The sequence below is a fragment of the Dromiciops gliroides genome, chromosome 3 (assembly GCF_019393635.1).
Source record: "Dromiciops gliroides isolate mDroGli1 chromosome 3, mDroGli1.pri, whole genome shotgun sequence".
NCBI classification, from domain to species: Eukaryota; Metazoa; Chordata; class Mammalia; order Microbiotheria; family Microbiotheriidae; genus Dromiciops; species Dromiciops gliroides.
In genome coordinates this window covers 63,756,380-63,776,463 of record NC_057863.1, presented here as the reverse complement: position 1 = coordinate 63,776,463, position 20,084 = coordinate 63,756,380, and positions in this window count along the sequence as shown.

The following is a 20,084-nucleotide window of genomic DNA, read 5'->3' as shown; positions in this document are numbered from 1 at the left end:
ACCATCTGTGTGGTCAGGAATTGGAGAAGTACCCTAGAAGAGGTGCTGCAATCACAATTCTAATCCTCTCTCACATACATACATATATAATATTAAGCCTTGTCTCCTTAGTTCTTGTCACTATTTCACAAACCTTTTCTCATCCTTAATCCCACTTGTATTCTTCCATCTTTACAGAATCACAGAATGTCAGAGTTGAAAAGAAACTCATTAGTCTTCCTGTTCAACCCATATATGAACAAAAATCCATCGCCAACATATATAACAAATAGTCATTCATCCAGCCATTGGTTAAAAATCTTTACTTACAGTGAGCTCCCTGGTTCTTCGGAGTAGTACATTATGCTTTTAGGCAGTTCTCATTCTTGGAAAGTTTTCCTTACGTGAAACTAGAACCAACATCTCTGCAACTTCTGCTTGTTCCTACTGGTTCCATCCCCCCAGGACCAAGTAGAAAAACATCAATCCCTCCTGTACATGACAGGCCTTCAAATACTTGAATACAGTTATTATGTCTCCCTAAAGTCTTTTCTCCAGACTAAAAATACCTAGTTCTTTTAAAACCTATTTTGTAAGGCATGTGGCCTTAAGGTCCCAAGCCATTCAGGTCCCTCTACTCTACAGACAATGTAGCTTATTCAAATCTTTGCTAAAATGTGGCAACCAGAACAGAGCACAATATTTCTGGTGTTGTCAGAGCACATTGGAAATCTCACCTTCCTTGTTCCCGGCCTGTCTCCTTTTTTTTTTTTTTTTTTTTTGGCGAGACAATTAGAGTTAAGTGACTTGCCTAGGGTCACACACCTAATAAGTGTTAAGTGTCTGAGGTCAGATTTGAACTCAGGTCCTCTGGACTCCAGGGCTGGTGCTCTATCCACTGCGTCATCTAGCTGTCCCCGTTCTGGCCTCTCTTAATGATCCATCTCTTAAGCTGGTTATTTTGGCATTTGGGACATCCGTGTCTGTCACCATATTAAATCATATTGAGTCTGCCATCCACTGAACCACATCTTGCTTCTGTTTCGCTTTGGTTTTTTCCTGCCTATTCTAGTGTGGCATAGTGAGAAGGGCATTGGATTTGAATGATAGGATATAAGTTGGAATCCTAGTTCTACTTCTGAACAGCTGTGGTGATTTTAGACATCACTGCATTTCTCTGGGCCTCAATTTCCCAATCTACAAAATGAGGGAGCTTTACAAGATGATTTCTAAGATTCCTGTTAACTCTAAGCCTATGAATTATTGGATACTGAAAAATCTAAATTCCTCCATATGTTAAATGTGACATTGGGCCAATTTTTCTTGTGCTGGTTATTTGGCTTCTAATTATGCTTAGGTTCCCCCTGAAAAGTTCCATTCCTTTCTCTTTTTTTTTATCCTTTTGCTAGAGGCTCCTCAGCAAAGATGGCTTATGTGCACTTTCCCCACCCTTTATCTACTTTGTTGTCTCAAAGAGAAGGAGGCTGATGGTATTTGCTTGAGAAAGTGAGGAGCTAAAGGTGCTTTCCTTTAAAAACTAAGGAAGTTTTTGTGCTGATGTTCACCATGTTGAGGTTGGTGGATTTTGTTCCTATGCCACATGATTAAGGAATAAGCAATATGAAGACCAAAGAGTTGGACAAGGAATGCTAATGGATATGGCATAATGGGGAGCCACCTGAAGAGAGACAGTTTATAGACTTGTCCCACAGAAATCAAAAGGAGATATAGAAATTCCCAACACAGAGTTGGTCCTTCTCTAAAGTCTTCAACCCCTTTCAGGTACAAGACTGATTTTATTTTTGTTGCTTTAGTATTCATTTCTGTTCCAGTTAAATGTTTGCTGTTTCACTACTCTTCTTTGCATAAATATTCCATGTTATTAGTAACTGAAATCTAGGCCGAGTTAATTTTTGAAATTCTCTGTTTTGGGGTGAAGGAGGGGCAAATTAGCCAGGACTGATAAGTGACCATTAAATGGCTTCATGATTTAAATTTGGGTCAGTCTTCCCTCTCCCTATCTTTCATCCCTTTTACATGCCTTCCAATAAACTTTCAAAAGAACATACTGTAAGTATAACACCCCCCAAAAAAAAAAAAAGCTGTTGGGCTTCAGTGGTTCCCTAAAGGAAAGCCCTCTGTTGCAGACGAAGGGAAAAAAGAGAGATGGAACAAGGGAAAAAGCAACCAATTTTGAATGGCTAACAGAAACCCTGAAGCCCGAGGATATGCAGAAATCTTAACACCCCAATATGTCCCTTGGTTCTCAGTGCCTGCCCTTCCCAGAAACTGCTAAAAAATGAGTCCTTGGATGAGATCATTATTTCCATGGCTGAGCTAGGATTTTATATTGCTCCTGAGTCATAGAACCCTTTGACTCATATATCTATTGTCTAGTTTAGACTCTAGACTAATCTGAATAACTTCTATGATTATTATCTTATTGTTTTCTTCCATATGTATATTTTTCGCTCACTATCTATGATGGGCCTTTATGTAACAAGTGTTTGGTGAGAGGGAGTTAAGAAGGCTGAGAATAAGCTGTTACCCTACCAATGTAAATCAAGATCACCTTCTACCTGGAGCAATCAGGAAAATGATTTTTGTCCTGAACCCTAAAAAGAGCATCACACCCCTACAATGCAAAATCTGATGTGTTAATAGATAGGTATAATTCTATCCCTTCTTGAATATTAGAGAGTGAAGTAAGCTTAGTCATAGTCTTCCCCTTGCTCCTCACAACAGGGGAAATCATGATATGATTGGAGATGTAAGGAAAGGCAGTCTATATCTTTTTTTTTTTTTTTAGTGAGGCAATTGGGGGTTAAGTGACTTGCCCAGGGTCACACAGCTAGTAAGTGTTAAGTGTCTGAGGCTGGATTTGAACTCAGGTATTCCTGACTCCAGTTCCGGTGCTCTATCCACTGTACCACCTAGCTGCCCCCTAGTCTGTATCTTAACTCACTAAATAAATGCCTGCAATACAGTCCACCTTGAAATCCACTGATTTGGTTCAAACTTCTAAATAGAAAAGTATAATAAGAGATAGAAGAGGAATAGATATGGGGAGCACAGAGATGAGCCAAGAATCTAAATCTGAAATTTCTAATGATATTGATATCTTTATATATACATAATATATAACAAGATTCCACTCCTCCTCCATTAAAATATTTTCTTTCCTTTTTTCCCCGTCTCACAAATCCATGGTGCCATTTCCTCTTTTTACACTATTCCTATTCTCCTAATCTTCATTTCAAAATTTGTCCTAGTTTGATACTCCCCACCTGTCTACCTCATTCAGTTGCAGGAAATTAACACTAATGGCACTGTGTTTTCCAATTTACTTTTAAAATTCCTGGCACTGTGCCCTGTACACTGGAGATAATCAGTTAGTGTTCATTGAGGGTAATGATGAAGAAACTGATGAAATGATTAAGCTGCTTTGCCTCATTTTAACCAAATCTACTATATTTCCTTAATATTCATTTTCCTTGCATGTGTTTCTTTAGTTGTTGTTGTAATTATTGGTTTTGTTTTTGGTTTTTTGTGGGGGGGAGGTTGTTCTGACTTTCCCACCAGACTTGGTCCTGAGTCATAGAACCCTTTGACTGTAATCTTCCCGAGAGTAAAATTCAGGGTTTTCCCTTGTATGTTCCTACACAGTCTAGTGTCATGGTCCATTTATCTCTTTATATGTGCCCCTGGTGTCACATGTTCCCATTTTACTTGGGTTCAGGATTTCATTTCTCCCATTTGTGATCAAAGCATGCATTTTTCCCTAAGGAACATTTGTAAAGCTCTTTCCAACTCCTTTAGATTTACTTTCCTGGATCTTAAAGTTTTAATTTTAAAATGAGTGAATGTCATATCTACTATGCACTCTTGGGCAGAGGCACACCTATCTGTTCCCAAAGAAAACTTCTATTTTCATGATACTGAAGTATTATCAAATGTTTATACAACAGGTAGGATACCCGCCACATCCCATAGACACCATCAAAGAAAAGGTTTTAATGTCTCAAAGGAAGGCTGAATACAAGCAATGCCTTGATGATTTCTCTTCTGGTCTGTCTTTGTGAGGTAACCTTGGTGGAGCAGATGACTTGAAAAAACTTGTGCCATGAGGGAAGTGACATCTTTCTGTTAAGGATCTGTAGAGGCCGGAGACTAACTGGGGAGGGAAAAGGAAGAGAATAAGTATATAGCACCTTTTATATGTGCCAGTGTTGTTATTATCCCAATTTTATAATTGGATAATTATATATATATATATATATATATATATATATATATATATATATATATATATATATATAATTGGACCAATTAATTCCCTCATTCTAGATACTAAGCTTCTCAAAACAGCTTAAGCTCTCTTAGCTTTTTTGGCTCCCATGTCACTCTAATAGAACTATTGAGCTGTCACCAAATAGTTTCCCAAAAACTGTTATTGAGCCACATTGCCCTCATCCATAAAATTGATTTATTTTTGGGGGTTTTAGTGAGGCAATTGGGGTTAAGTGACTTGTCCAGGGTCACACAGCTATTAAGTGTTAAGTGTCTGAGGCCGGATTTGAACTCAGGTACTCCTGACTCCCGGGCCAGTGCTCTATCCACTGTGCCACCTAGCTACCCCCCATAAAATTGATTTATTGACCCCAAATAAGGTAGCATGGTAGCTTGTTAATAAAATTCTGGATTCAGAATGAGAGCAATTAGTTCAAATTTTGACTGTGTTACTATCTGTGTGACCTTGGGAGTGACAATCTTTACTCAGTCTTCTCAGCTGGAAAATTGGGGTACTGGGCTAAGAGAAAGAGATTTTAAGTTCTTTTCTAGCTTGAAAGCCATGGTCCTACCTTCCCATGATTTTATAGCTAACCCTATCCAACTTCATCTAATTAAATTCCAGTCCATGAAGACCTTTTTTGTACCCTGACTCTTTTATCAATCGTATTTGTTATTTTGGGGTCAACTACAAATTTGGTAATTTTTAGTCTATGCCTTGATCTGGATAATTAAAATATTGAATAGCATAGAACCAAACACAGATCCCTGGGTTACTCCATTAGAGACATTCCTTAAAACTGACTACTGTGACTAGTAGGAATAAGTAGAAAGATATAAGCTATCTTTTTTCAAGAACTGCTAGAAATAAAAATCCACATCAAAAGAACTGGACAAGGGGCAGCTAGGTGGCACAGTAGATAGAGAACCGGCCCTGGAGTCAGGAGTACCTGAGTTCAAATCCGGCCTCAGACACTTAACACTTACTAGCTGTGTGACCCTGGGCAAGTCACTTAACCCCAATTGCCTCACTAAAAAAAAAAAAAAAGAAGAAGAAGAACTGGACGGTAGAGAAGGAGGAGAATTTTCAGTGAATGGTGCTGTAACAAGTATCTATCACTAAACTTATCTATGAATATCCTATGGGTCCAGAGAACAAAATAGCATTAATCCCCAGATAGGTAAAATCACAGGTTAATTTATTTCACTTAAAAAGTCTCATTGCTAAAAATTCCTAAAAGTGACATGCTTTCCTCTTTACTTGCTTAAGGGTCAGAGCATCAAGAATTATTTACCTGTTGCTCCTAAATGCATGGGCAGGCACACTTTGGCAACATTATTCTGACCTGAGAGGATAACAATACATATCATTTTAGCCCATCCTTAACCAGACTTCTGACAAAGATCCATTTAAAATGTCACCCAGCAACAGCTGCTTATAGCAATAACAAATTAGTTCCATTAATGTTTTTTGTCTGTTGTTGTTTTTCTAAAGCAAGAGCTGGATAAACTTTCTGCATAACCTTTAACAGCTGAAGAAATATTTAGTCAGTGAGTAAAGGCTACAGAATGAAGTAATAAATGAAAGATTTTAAATATGCTGTTTCAATAACTCTCTAACCTATACAGTTCATTCCTCAGGAGCTCAGGACTCCTTTAATCAAAGCTCACAAGTCTTGGTGAATTCCATGGAATATTACAGGGATTTCTCTTTCATCAAGTAAGCTAAAGGATATGAAGGCATATTAAAAAAAATGCTGCTACAACATTGTAAGAGAGTTCTTATTCAATAATCATGTAATACCAATATCATTGTCATCACCTCCATCATCATATCTTTCTTCTCGTCCTTTCTAATGGATTTAGCTAAAAATAGACCTAGAATAATCCCCTGCTATGATTCTTTTATATTTAATGTTCTCTGAACTGTGGTACAGGTGGATAAAATAACTTTTTATAATTGAATAAAAATATTGGGGTATGAGCTCATTCCCTTTTGACTTGCTGAAAGCATCCACAGTACAACCCTAGCAGCAGGCAAAACAACAAGGATGATATATGCCTCATATAATTTTGATCTCCTCTGCTAGGTCTCTCTGCTTTAAAAAACTTTTCATTCTATATAGCTTAGAGATACAGCAACATTCATTAAAAACACTATTCTTGGTGGTGCAATGGATAAAGCACTGGCCCTGTATTCAGGAGGACCTGAGTTCAAATCTGATTCAGAACCTTGACACTTACTAGCTGTGTGACCCCAGGCAAGTCACTTAACCCTCATTGCCCTGCAAAAAAGCAAAACAAAACAAACAAAAAATCCCCCACTATTCTTGGGGCTTAGTTGGTTGTTTTTCTAATGGATCAATGTTACATCCAAGTAATTGAGGGTAACAGTTTGGTCTGTGATAATGCTGTAATTAGAATAGTTTATTAATCAAGTTCTCCAGAATATTCTAAAGTCTGTGTTTATAGAATGAAGATCTATCATCTGTCATCCATGAAAGATAGAAGTTTCTGATATAGTTCTAGCCAAAAAGTCATATTTCACTGGACATTTGGTTATACATTGGTTTTTTTTGCAGCTTTCAATGATCTGTTGTATAATTTCTATCATTTACTTGTATAATGTGCATTGAGCCCTAACTCTATGTTCCTTAGGCATAACCCTTCTATAATTTTTGGTAGTGATAAGCTAGTCCTAAATCATTATCCATTTCCATTGGGCTGCATGACCTAGCCATTTATTCATTGTTTCTTTGTTGATATATTTTTGCTGAATTCTTGTGAATGTTGGCCAATGAGGGCCTTTTGACAATGTTATTGTGTCTTTGCTTTTTCATGGACTCCCTCCAGAAATAAACCACTTCCAACTATGTTGACAAATCCAGCTGTGTGTACCTGTACGGTATGTTGCAGCAATAGTAGTTGGTAGACAAAGTAGTATCTATTGATGTTCTATTCTGATAGTTCATGGGGTGTGGAAGGGATCTTGGGTTCCCGAAGATTAATCAGAACATAATATAAAATCTTTGAGGTTTACCAAAATGGAAAAGTTTTGAAAGGTATAAGCCTGGTGATCAATAGTCTACCTGTGAGTTGTCTAAGATCTAACCTAGTTATGTTCAAAGAAGTTCATCACTGGAAGGCTGTCCACCAGGAACTCATGAAGATCATCTTCTAAGCTATAGGGAAGTCACAATGCTCCACCAATGGAATGATCAAATCATATCACTTTGAGATGTGTAAGTAATGGAAATCAGGGAGAATTGAGAATTAAAATGAATTTAATATTTGAGGAACATGAAGAAAATGTTGACAGTGTTATGAAAAAATGATATAACTACATATTCATAATAATATCTTAATGTTGTTCTAATAAGGAGGATATATTACAATTATGCATTATAAGTGAAAAATACTTTATTGACAATACATTGATGCTTCTATGATTTCAATTGTGTGGGTTTTCCCTCTCTCAGTACAAAACTCACCCCATCAGCATCTTCTTATCCTGTCTGATTCATAAATAAAATCTATAAAAATGAAAATCCATCTTCTTCACCAATGCTTCACCTTGAAGAACCCAAAATCCTTCACCATAATTTATTGTGTATCATGGTATAGGAAATAACTAAAGAAGGGTATAGTTTATGGCTATCCAGATACATCAATTCAATTCAAAAAGCAATTACGAACTCATTCAGTAGGTACCAGGTACCAGGTAGCTTAGCGTAATGTATAGAGGCTTGACAGTATACTTGGATTCGTGTCCTTCCTCTTGACACATATGAGTTATGTGACTATGGGAAAATCAGCTATCCTTTCAGTGCTCAAGGAAACTTTCTAAGACTGTTGGTTCCAGAAGGGTTGTTGGTCTGTATCAGTAGTAGAAAGGTCTACACTATTTTTCTAAGTCCATGAAATGATGAATCCTGAGTATGTTTTAAGTGCTGGGTGCCAAAGATACAAAGACACATAAGAGAATATCTATATGCAATAAACCCAAATCCTTCTGGGTAGAGTAGGTCCAATATCCTTGGGTTCATATTAAAGTTTGTACACGCAAACTTTGGCCTTATAAATCTTTGCTGTCCCTTTTAGCAAGTAGGTAATTGAGCTCATTTGTATACTTCTCCTAGTATATGGTTATTACCTCTAGGCTTCTGACCCTTTCCCCACAACATCTGCTCCAGGTAAGGAGCAGCTGAAAAATAACTCACTAAGTTAAACCAATGATAAATAAATGATCACAAGACAAACAGTCAGTCCAATGGTTTCTCCCTAACAAATGATGCTCAAAATAGGCCAGGAAAGATTGAAAGAACAAACCATACTTCTTGAAGGGGCATTCTAATTGAAACAGTCTGAAGAGGGAAGGTGAGAGTACACAGTGTGAGAACACCATCTGGATGCTCTTTTCTCACAGGTGTCTGAACTTGATGAGGGAACAGATTAGCCAGGATCAAATGTTTACTCCCAAATGTCAGAAGTATAATGATGTGATCCACCACAATTTAACAAACATTTAGAGAGTGCCTACCACATATAATAGTCTGTATATGAATTCTCTATACTGATTCTGATCTCTTTCTGGGCTTCCAATGGCATTTCTCAAATCTACTCAGGTCTTGCTTTTTTCTTAGCTGACCTCAGGCCTTTGTCATCTATCCTACATTTTTCCTTTTACCTGGGTTAGACCTTCAGAGTTCATAATCTCTCTCTAGGGGTTAACTGACAGCACTAAGGTTGAGCTGTCCTAATTAATGAGCCTAAACTCACTTATATCATTATATCTTGCCCAACTCAGACCATGTTTCATATTTTGTCCAGCCAAGTCTCCTACCTTACCTCATATTTCTACCCCTACAAATAGTATGATAATCAATTGTCCTATAGTTCTCTTTAACTTCCCATGACCAGTGCTCCTCTATAAGTCTTGAATCTTCATATTATGTTACAAACTTCTTAAAGAGATAGAGTATCTCATTTTTATAATTTGTCATTTTAAGGCCTAGCACATAGTAGATATTTAACAAATCATTTTCCATTCATTCATTCATTCCCCAGACCTATAGATCTTACAACTTGGAACAGATCATTTTACTTTTTGTGAAAGAAACATGGTCTTATTAAACAGGATTTTAACCAAGATCATGGAGTGACAATGAAGCTATCACTCAAAGCTAAATGATCTGGGTCTTGAAAAAGTTGTATTTTCTTCAGTGGGAGAGGGAGGGGGAAAAACCCACTAAAAACAGGGCTGAAATAATCTCACTGCAGAAACTTACATAGGAAGCTTTACTTGCTGCTGTTAATCCAGTCATTCCAAATGAATAAGAAGCAATATATTGGGGCAGCTAGGTGGCGCAGTGGATAGAGCACCGGCCCTGGAGTCAGGAGTACCTAAGTTCAAATCCGGCCTCAGACACTTAACACTTACTAGCTGTGTGACCCTGGGCAAGTCACTTAACCCCAATTGCCTCACAAAAAAAAAAGAAGAAGCAGCAGCAATATATTGACTATTTCATAAAATACACTAATTATTCAAGCTTCCTAAAAATATGTTGATAATCATAGAATTTGAAAGTAGGAAAGGGGCCTTGTAGATCATTTGGTTCAAATTATACTTGTATCCCCAGAGCCTATCACAGTGCCTGGCACAGAGTAGGGGTTTAATAAGTGTTTGTTAATTGATTTGTTGAGCAACACTTCCCTCTACGGTCTCCCCCCAAAACTACTTGTCTTACCTCCACTTCTTGTCCAATATTGGGGAATTCATGATCTCAAACACAGCCCATTTCCTTTGAGACAGCCCTAACTGTCAAAAAGATTTTGCCTTAAGGGTAAAATAAAGATTTCTGAGCCTCTAAAAGATGCTCCCACCCTAGCTTTCTGCTCTTAATTCATAGCATTCTCTTTCATTATGAACATTTTAGCGAAACTGGACTATTAGTTGTTGCCCAAAGTCTAAATGCCACTTCTTCTACAAATTCCTAGGCAAGTCTTTTCACTTTTCTGAAATTCTGTTTTCTCATCCAAAATAAGGTGTGGGACAAGATGTCTCTAAGTACCCTTCCAGTTCCAGATACTGTGATCCTATGATCTCACCTCTTTGAGCTGACATTATTATTAGAGTGATGCACTTTTTATGGGCTGGTGAATCAAGATTTGCCAAGGTGATTTCAGTGGTGGAATAAGGTTTGAGGGATGTATTTCTGTGGGGGAATTGTGGCTGGAACAGGAGATGTGACTTCTCTTGCCATGTGACCTTTAGCTTCAGCTAAGTATCTAATAGTATTAGGGCAATAGGAAGGAACGTCCTCAGGACTAAAAAGCCAAATTGAGGGCAGTAGACAGTGATAGAGAGAAAAAAGTCTCTTCCCTATACAGAAGGTACAGAACATCAGAAAAAAAGCTGGAGGAATTACTAATTCATCTGTCAGGCCTGACTTAGGTTGGTCTGGTGATTCAAGCTCGGGAGTAAAAAGAAATGAGATAATCGTAGACCACATAACCTTTAACAAAAGGATATTTGCTCGACAATGGCATCAAAAAAGTATTTACCAAAGATAAATGTTGATTCAGTGGGGTTCAGTTTCCCACAGTGCCACATAGCCAAGGTGTTGCGCCTAGTCAAAAGGGTATGTTGGTTCACATGTTAGTGGGATGTCTGTCCATCAAGCCTGAGGGGTATACCAACTATTCATGTGCTGTGATTTTAAGCCATGTCAAGAGTTAAAGTCTTATTCCTCTGAACCAATTAAGTCTTGCTTTTCTTTTTTAGGGAAAACTAGGGACCTTCCTGTATTCATGAAATATGTACCATCTAGATTAGTAGATGTTGCTCCAACCATACCAGTAGGAAGCAGTAGAGACAAGACAGGAACTACACATGATCACAGAAAATACTCAGTGTGGACCCTTAAGGGACTTTGGGACATTCTATTTCATTATTCATGTAACATAGAATGGATTGTCCTTTACTTTTTAATAAATTCTCTTTAGGTATAATATGGTTAGTGTGCTTCTAAGGGAAGAGTGGGAGCCAGGCACTAGGCTGTCCAGCAGAGAGATTTCCCCAGGTCTCTGGCTAGTAACTGGAGACAAGAGAAATACATATGCCCACCAAAAACTGTTTGGACCATTCACAACTGTAAAATCCTTTACATGAAGATTAAATGTATAATATTTCCTTTGTTAATATGTTGAAACCATGAGCTATATTTTAGATATCATCAGTTGACAAAGTAACTTTCTATGATAAACTGTTAGGGAAGGGGATTTTAAAAGGGTATTTCTCCCTACAATTGTAAGATCTATAATTTTAGAGTTGAAGAGGGCTTCAGAGATGATCCAGTTCAACTCTCTCATTTTGAAGTCATGCCTTACATATTGTAAATGTTTGTTGGAACAGATTATTTAATTTATAGATGAGGAAATAGGAGTTTAGTGATCAGTGACTTATCCAAGGTCACTCAGCTAGTTGTTGACAAAGCTGAGACAAGAAGGCAGGTTTTGTTAGTCTCTCAATCCTGTCTTTATTGCATTTTTGATTTACTTCTTTGTTGAATATTCAATAAAGATGTTTTAATTTGCTTTCAGATCTTTAAAGTTCTTGGCTTGTTTTAATATTTCATTTCAAATTGACCACTTCAAATGACCTGCCTTGCCAACAGGTTGAATTCACAATTAGGCCTGAAGAGCTTTGTCCTTTCTAGAAAATATAACACAATTAAACTCTGCCTGTGGTTACTGTTGTTTTTTCTCACATCTCTGGCAAGAATTCCCTGCAATTAAAACATGTTTATTGTTTCATTTCTTTTTTTTTCTTTTTTCTTATTTTTTTTTTTTAGTGAGGCAATTGGGGTTAAGTGACTTGCCCAGGGTCACACAGCTAGTAAGTGTTAAGTGTCTGAGGCTGGATTTGAACTCAGGTACTCCTGACTCCAAGGCTGGTGCTCTATCCACTGTGCCACCTAGCTGCCCCTATTGTTTCATTTATAAAAAAGAAAAAGAAGAAGAAGAATTTCCCCCCAGTGGTGGACTTAAAATTCATATCTACTTTTTAATCGTCTATAGACAATGCCCTTGTTCAGCCCTGCCCTATTGTAGGTGCTAAGCAAATGCTAGTTTGGGGATGAACCGCTTATTTCAAACCAATTCTAGGCAATCCAAAGTAGACAAATGTTCCCAATCATAATATTTATAGATGGAGCTGCTGTCTCACAGATCCTATTAAATTCTGCATTGGTACACATCAGGCTCATCTAACCCTGGGAATAAGACTGAAATGAATGAAATCAATCACACCGAAGGCATTTCAACACCCTTCTTGTATATATGCTCCTCTATGTCTTCTCAATCCTACTAGGGGGTCATTTAGTTGGTTTTATTATCTTCCATGCATTATGTGTAATCAGATGGGCACTGACAGGATTAGACAGGACCCCTGAGGTGATAATCATAGAGAAACTATTAGTTAATAAAAAAAAAAAAGTAAAGGAAGGGACTGCAAAGCTGCTGGGTTTCATGAATTTGTTAAAGTGACCCAATAGAGAAGATGACCCAATCTGTCCACATCTGAAACCGTTGTCAAATTCCCTTGGGTTTGTGTTCAGTGGCAGCCTAGAGAACATGCTGACTAGCAGTGGAGACTGGATGTTGGAGTTGGGGGAGAATAAATGGCAATGTGGAATAAAGAGCTGAACTAGCTTGGTTGGTGAACCATCCACATCCAAATTTTCAACTCCTCTCCCTCCTTCCTTCTTTCATTCTATCCTCCCTTCCTTCCTTCATCCTTTCTCCCTACTTCCTTCCTGCTCTCCACTCCCCTTCAAACTCTTTTTTCTTTAGTGAGGCAATTGGGGTTAAGTGACTTGCCCGGGGTCACACAGCTAGTAAGTGTTAAGTGTCTGAGGCCGGATTTGAACTCAGGTACTCCTGACTCCAGGGCTGGTGCTCTATCCACTGCGCCATCTAGCTGCCCCTCCCCTTCAAACTCTTAATAATTTTTTTATTATGTGTAAAGTGCTACCTGAGGAAAAGAAAGGAATGATTTAAAATTGATATGCAACTTTTTTCATTTTTTTATTTTGCATTGTTTTTGCCTTTTGTTCTTATTCTTCTTTCACAGCATGACTAATATGGAAATTTGTTTAACATGATTGTACATTTATAACCTATATCACGTTGTTTGCTGTCATAAGGAAGGGGGAGGGAGAAAAATGTAGAACTCAAAATCTTGTAAAAATGAATGTTGAAAACTATATTTACATATAATTGGAAAAAACAAAATTCTATTAAGAAAAAATGCTATGAAAATTGCAATTAAAAAAATCCACATTACTGTGTAAAATTTTGAGTAAACTAGAATAGTAATTATAATTTTGATCATTTATTTCATCAGTATAGGGAGATTGCAGATGAAGAAACCCCCTCTACTAATGAAGGTCAGCACCTTCTCTGAAATGTATAGTTTTGGATATTTGTCTAGAGAACCAAGAAGTTAGGTGACTTGTTCAGGGTCATACATCCTTGGTCTTCCAGATATAGGACTGGAACCTAGCCTTCCTAATTTGAACCTAAGCTTTCTAGCTATTATGCCATGCTGTCTCACAATTGGTACAACTGAATCACATCCATTTTGATATTTTCTCTAAATGAAACAATGAGATATGAAGAAGTTGTAGTTGAATTGGAAGAATGATTCATAGGTTCTTATCAGAGAAGCAAATAAAGAAGTTGGCAAATTTGGTTTTACCATGTCCCCAAAGGCAACAAGAACAATCATTTCATGAGATACCTGATTGCCTTACCTTGTAGTGCTCAGGCAAACAGACCACAATGAAGATAATTGCAGCTCATGTATCAACATTTGCTGCAGTGGAAAAAGAAACAGAGAAATTATATGAACAATTTGACGAGATTTTCTGAACTAAGTCAACAGATATCTTTGTATTTGGTGACCTCCATGAAAAAATGGACATAAGGAGGATGGTGAAAAATATGTTGGAAAATGTTTTAGGATTAAGAAATGAGTAAGGCTATATTATATAATATCCTTTGACCCAGCAATACCACTATTAGGTCTTTTTCCCAAAGAGATCATAAAAAAGGGAAAAGGACCCACATGTACGAAAATATTTATAGCTGCTCTTTTTGTGGTGGCAAAGAATTGGAAATTGAGGGGTCGTCCATCAATTGGGGAATGACTAAACAAGTCGTGGTAGGTGAATGTAATAGAATACCACTGTGCTATAAGAAACGATGTGCAGGCAGATTTCAAAGAAACCTGGAAGGACTTACATGAACTGATGCTGAGTGAGATGAGCAGAACCAGGAGAACATTGTACAAAGTATCAACAACATTGTGTGTTGATCAACTGTGATAGACTTGATTCTTCTCAGCAATCCAATGGTCCAAGATAGTTCCAAGGGACCCATGAAGGAAAATGCTCTCCAAATCCAGGAAAAAAAAAAGAACTATGGAATCTAGATGCAGATTGAACCATACTATTTCTATTGTTGGTTTTGTTGTTGTTGTTGTTGGTTTTCTTTTTTGAGGTTTTTCCCTTTTGCTCTGATTCTTCTTTTGTAGTATGACTAATGAAGAAATATGTTTAATGTGATTGTACAGATTACTTGCTGTATCGGGGAGGGGGGAGGGAGGGGAGGGAGGGAGAAAAATTTGAAACTAGAAATCTTATAAAAACAAATGTTGAAAACTATCTTTACATGTAACCAGAAAATAATAAAATACTTTTATGAAAAAATTTTAAAATAAAATTATACTTAAAAAAATAATTGAGTAAGGTTTCTTGGAATGCCTGAATAGCATGAATATTTCCTTCCATAAGAGCATCAAAAGGCATAGGAAGACTGAGAAAAGGTCACTCACACAGTGATTTACTATCATCATCATTATTGTCATAATTAACATTCATACTGAGTGATCTTGTGATTGTATGAGTCTCCAAAGAGAGCCCAGCTAAATAAAGTATCTTTGACTTGTGATACTGGACCAAGCCAATACTTTACTAATGGGAAATAAAGGGAAATTCCAATTGGCTTGTTAAAGTTGGAGCAAAATGTGACCCATTAACACTATTTCCTACCCTCAACAAAACTCTTGGCTCTGTACCCACCATCATTCCTTCTGTCCATATAGTCTGTCTTTAGATGTATGTCGAGGCAGTGTTCTACAGTGGATAGAGTCAGGAAGAGTTGGAATCATACCCTGCCTCATATTCTTACTATATGACCATAGCCAGATCACTTAAACTCTCTGGGCCTTTGAGGTCTCTCCCAGCTTTAACACTATGATCCCATGATCCTATAACTAAAACTCCATGAGAACTTAATTTCTGAAACAGGTCACAAGGGAAGATTAATCTCTTCTTGACAAGAAATGCTCATCCTGGGGCAGCTAGATGGTACAGTGGATAAAGCACTGGTCCTGGATTCAGGAGGTCCTAAGTTCAAATCCGGCCTTAGACACTTGACACTTACTAGCTGTGTGACCTTGGGCAAGTCACTTAACCCTCATTGCCCCGCCCCCCAAAAAAAGAAATGCTCATCCTGTTACTTTGATAGTGGTTAGGAGGAAGTGATGGGATAAAGAATGATTGGTCTGAGATTAAAAAAACAAAACAAAAAACCTTAGGGGAATTATCTCATGAAAAACTTTTAACACTACTGGCCTGTGTCCCTTAATCATTCTTCCTTCTCTTAATCACTCTCATAGATGTTTAGACTGCAAGTGCCTTGGGGACCTTGGACAAGAACATTAGCCTTGCTTTGCCTTATTTTCTCCCTTGGAAAAGAGAGCTAACAGCATTGTCATCTTTCTATTTCCCAAGGCTACCAGGAGATAGTGAGAGGACATTAGGAAGCATTTGCATTAATGCAACTGTGATTGTTGTTGTCAGTAACATTAGAACCCCTCTACCTTTATCTACAAAGCTGTTTTTATTTTGCTGATAACATTGACAACCCTGCCCCCCCATATTTATCTGTGTGTAGAGGAGAGGGCTCGCTCCCCCTAAATGATTCCAGTAATATGATTTTTTTATTAGAATAATTGCTTCCCGGTTGCCATGCACATCCCTACGTGATCGGTTGTCTGAGCTTAATTATTTACTCATGTTTTCTATCATTGTTACTTCTCTTTTCTCTTTCTATTTCCCAGCATTTGTCGCAATGTATTTTATGTGGTTCTGTTCAAAAGTAGCTAAAAAGCTGCTGTTGAACTGAGTCAAAATGGTCTCTGAGAAAGTACTAAAAACTGTGAGGGAAAAGGAACAATAAAGGCGAGTGTTATTGACCTATTTCTGATGGTCAGTAAGGCTGCAGCCTGACCCCAAAGAGTCATATTCCATACTGTCTGGAGCTGCCCCAGTCTCTTCAATTCATTCTAGGACAGAGCTCCTTAACTTGTTTTATATCATGGACCCTTTTGTCAGTCTGGTAAAACCTATGGTTCCCTTCTTAGTATACTGTTTTTTAAAAGCGTAAGACACATAGGATTACCAGAGAAAACATTTCAATTTTTCAAAACAAGTTGATGGGTTCCACATTCCCCTCCAGCCTAGGCTAGAGAATAAATATAGGTGTATTTTGCATAATGTTGCCTGTACTCAACAACAACGTCACGAATGCACCATATTTAAACTCTACCATAAATTTGAAAAGTATGAAGTAATTTTGGAAAATTAATGAGGAAAGATTCTAAACTGTAACACCCTTTTCACAGGTCCAGGCCAAAACTCCAAGGAAGATGTTATTGGTCACAGCCCCGTTCACAACAGAGAAGCATTGAGTTATAACTATGCTACTCACTGCTTCTGGAAAAAAGAAAATAGAAACAAAGGCTCTTGAGGGCAAATAAAATTAGCACAGGCTCTAAAAGTTCAATGACACTATCCCTTTGGTTGCTCCACTCATTTGGTCTCTTAAAAAGAAGGATCACCAGAGGCTCTTGAAACCTCACATTCCAATTCTAATTAATTACCTTCCCCAATTCACATATTCCACCAGGACTTAGTATTTCTCAGATCCTCTGAGGAGAATTTTACCCTTTTTAGATGTGGGTGATAAGTTTTTTATTTTATTTTGTTTTGTTTTTTCAAATCAACCTTCTAATTCCTCTAAGTAGCTCTTATACTGGAAGCTAGGGGATTTCTGTGAAAGAACGTGTTATCCTCTCTTCCTTTCCAGGACATGATGGAATTTTTTCTATCTAGTTATCTGGCCAGCTCCTTCCGTGTCCTCCTCTTTTCCCAGCCATTAGTTATAAATCTCAGAGGCCCTCTTCTGATATGGGGTATCATTAGTAACTCTTCATCTTTCTCCCAAACCTTCTCTTCTTCTGAACCTCCCTATTTCTGTCATTCATACTGCCATCCTTCCAGATTTGAAAGCTTTGGAGTCATTCCTGACTCCTCACTCTCTTTCCCCCTCTACTCCCATGTATAGTCCAGTGCTAAACATTGTCAGTTTTATCCCCATGATGTCTCTTGCAGTCATGCCATTCTCTCCACTCACATGTTACCACACTAGTAAAGACTAATTACTTCTTGTCTATGCTATTGCCATAACCTCTGAGTTGGTCTTCTTGCCTCAGACCTCTTCCCTGCCCAAACATATCCCCTCTCAGCTGCCAAAATTATACTCCTAAAGCATAGGTCTGATTATGTCAACAGCTACCTTGCTCAATAAACATTAGTGGCTCCCAATTACTCTTAGGTACCCAGCATTTGGTACATAATAAGTGCTTGTTAATTAATTGATTGATTGATTAGTCTGGTCTTCATACTTCTGGTCTCTCAGCACACCCAAACTGCTCTTGCTCAGCCCTGTGTTTTATCAGATCTCTGTAAGGACTGATTTTTTACATTGTTGTAATTCTGTCTGCCTTCTGTTTATAATACTGATACAGAACTTGTTCCCTGCTTTAGAGTTATTTTAGAACTAAATAACAGTGTTAATTAGGCTAGAATTATACTCCAGGAAGTTCCTATTCACCCCACAGAGAACCGTAGAAGCCCCAGAGAGCCTCACCAAAAGTGAGGCTGAATCAGTCCTAGAACCTAGGTGACTTCTTGCAGGTATTCCAGATCAAGACTGTCTGCATACGTCTTGTCCACTTCAATCCACCATGCATTGATTAAGTTCCTACTGTGTGTGTGAAAGATAGGGTGCTAGATGCTTGAGACATAAAGACAAAAGAAATCTATTCTCTGCCTTCTCTCAAGAACTTTCCATTGTGTGGAAGGGGTTAACCATGTAAATAGATAAGCATTTATGTGATATCTGGTGGAGGAAGAGAATACTAACAGCTAAAGGAATCAGGAAAAGCTTCTCGTAGGAGGTGGTAAATAAATTTAGCCTTGAAGGAAGCCAGGGATTCTAAGAGATAGAATTGAGGAACGGGTATTCCAGGTAGGGGGAAGAGCCTGTTGCATCAGAAGAAATCTGGATCTGAGGTTTAGTAGATATGGTGAATTTTGCCGGGGTTCCAGCCTTGTGGTAGAAGCTACAAATATTGGTGGATCTAGCTGTGTTTCTCTGCTAGCTGTTCCCATTTCTTCAGCCATGAAGAAACTACTGTACTCTGAAGGATTTAGCACTGATCATTCCAACTCTAGCCAGGATCCTAAGCTTTTCTCTCCCTTTGAAATACCAGGAATTTATTGATATTTTATAATCATTCCATTGGGGGGAATTTTATTAGTGGTTGTTTTCCACAAGGGAATAATCAAGGAAGAAAGAATCTCATCCTTGGGATATAAAGTTCAGTTCAAAGGCTACCTCCCCTAGGAGGCCTTTCCTGATTGACCCAGGTTCTATTGCCTTCCCTGCAAATTACCTTCTGTAGTGTATATATGTTTACACACAAACATGTTGTATCTCCTCATAAAATGTAAGATCCTGGAGGACATAGACTACTTCATTTTTGGCTCCCTATTTCTGGTACCTGGCAGGAAGTAAAGACTAAATAAATGCTCATTCAATGCCATCAGTCAGTCCAAAAACATTTATATGCCAGGCACTGTACTAAGTACTTGGTGATAAAAATAAAGACAAAAACAGTCCTTGCCCTCAAGGAACTCACAATCAAATGGGGGAGACAATGTGTAAACAATTCCATATATTCTACATACAGTGGTACCTGGACACTCATTGGCTTTGAAACTCTCCAAATTTGGTATTCTACTCATTTTGATGAGAAAAAAAAATGTGTCAGCACTCAATACTTCCTCAACTCTCACTGCACTTCTTAAAACCTGTATGAATAAAGATGCCACCCTGCATGTCTCTCTCTGGATGAAACAAAGCCCAACACATTAGTCTCAAAATAGTTTGTGCTCAGTGCAGAATTCCACATATTTCACTGTGTATTTTCTCATGCTTTTATTTTTTTTCATTTTTCCAGAATGGGGAAAACTCATACTCACAACACCAAATCCCAGGAATATAATAATCCCTCCTTTCCACCCTGGGCTTGGATTTGCTCCTGAACAGACCCTTTTTATTTTAGATGTTCATTAAATCACTATGGGAAAATTGAGTTTACTCCATGCTCAGAGACAAGGACTTCTCTCTGAGTTGTCAAATGCCATGGCTAAAAACTCTCTCGTCCATCCCTATAGTATATTGGTGTGGCCCTTCTGTTGCCTGAGGAGTATGGGATTTCTGGGATTTGTGTTAGTGTTTTTTAGTGTGCAAACGATAACAAAATGTTGGGTTGAAAGTGGAGTCCAATTAGAGTCGTGGAGATATGATCCTGGAGGAACCTGGGCCAGCAGAACCCAAAT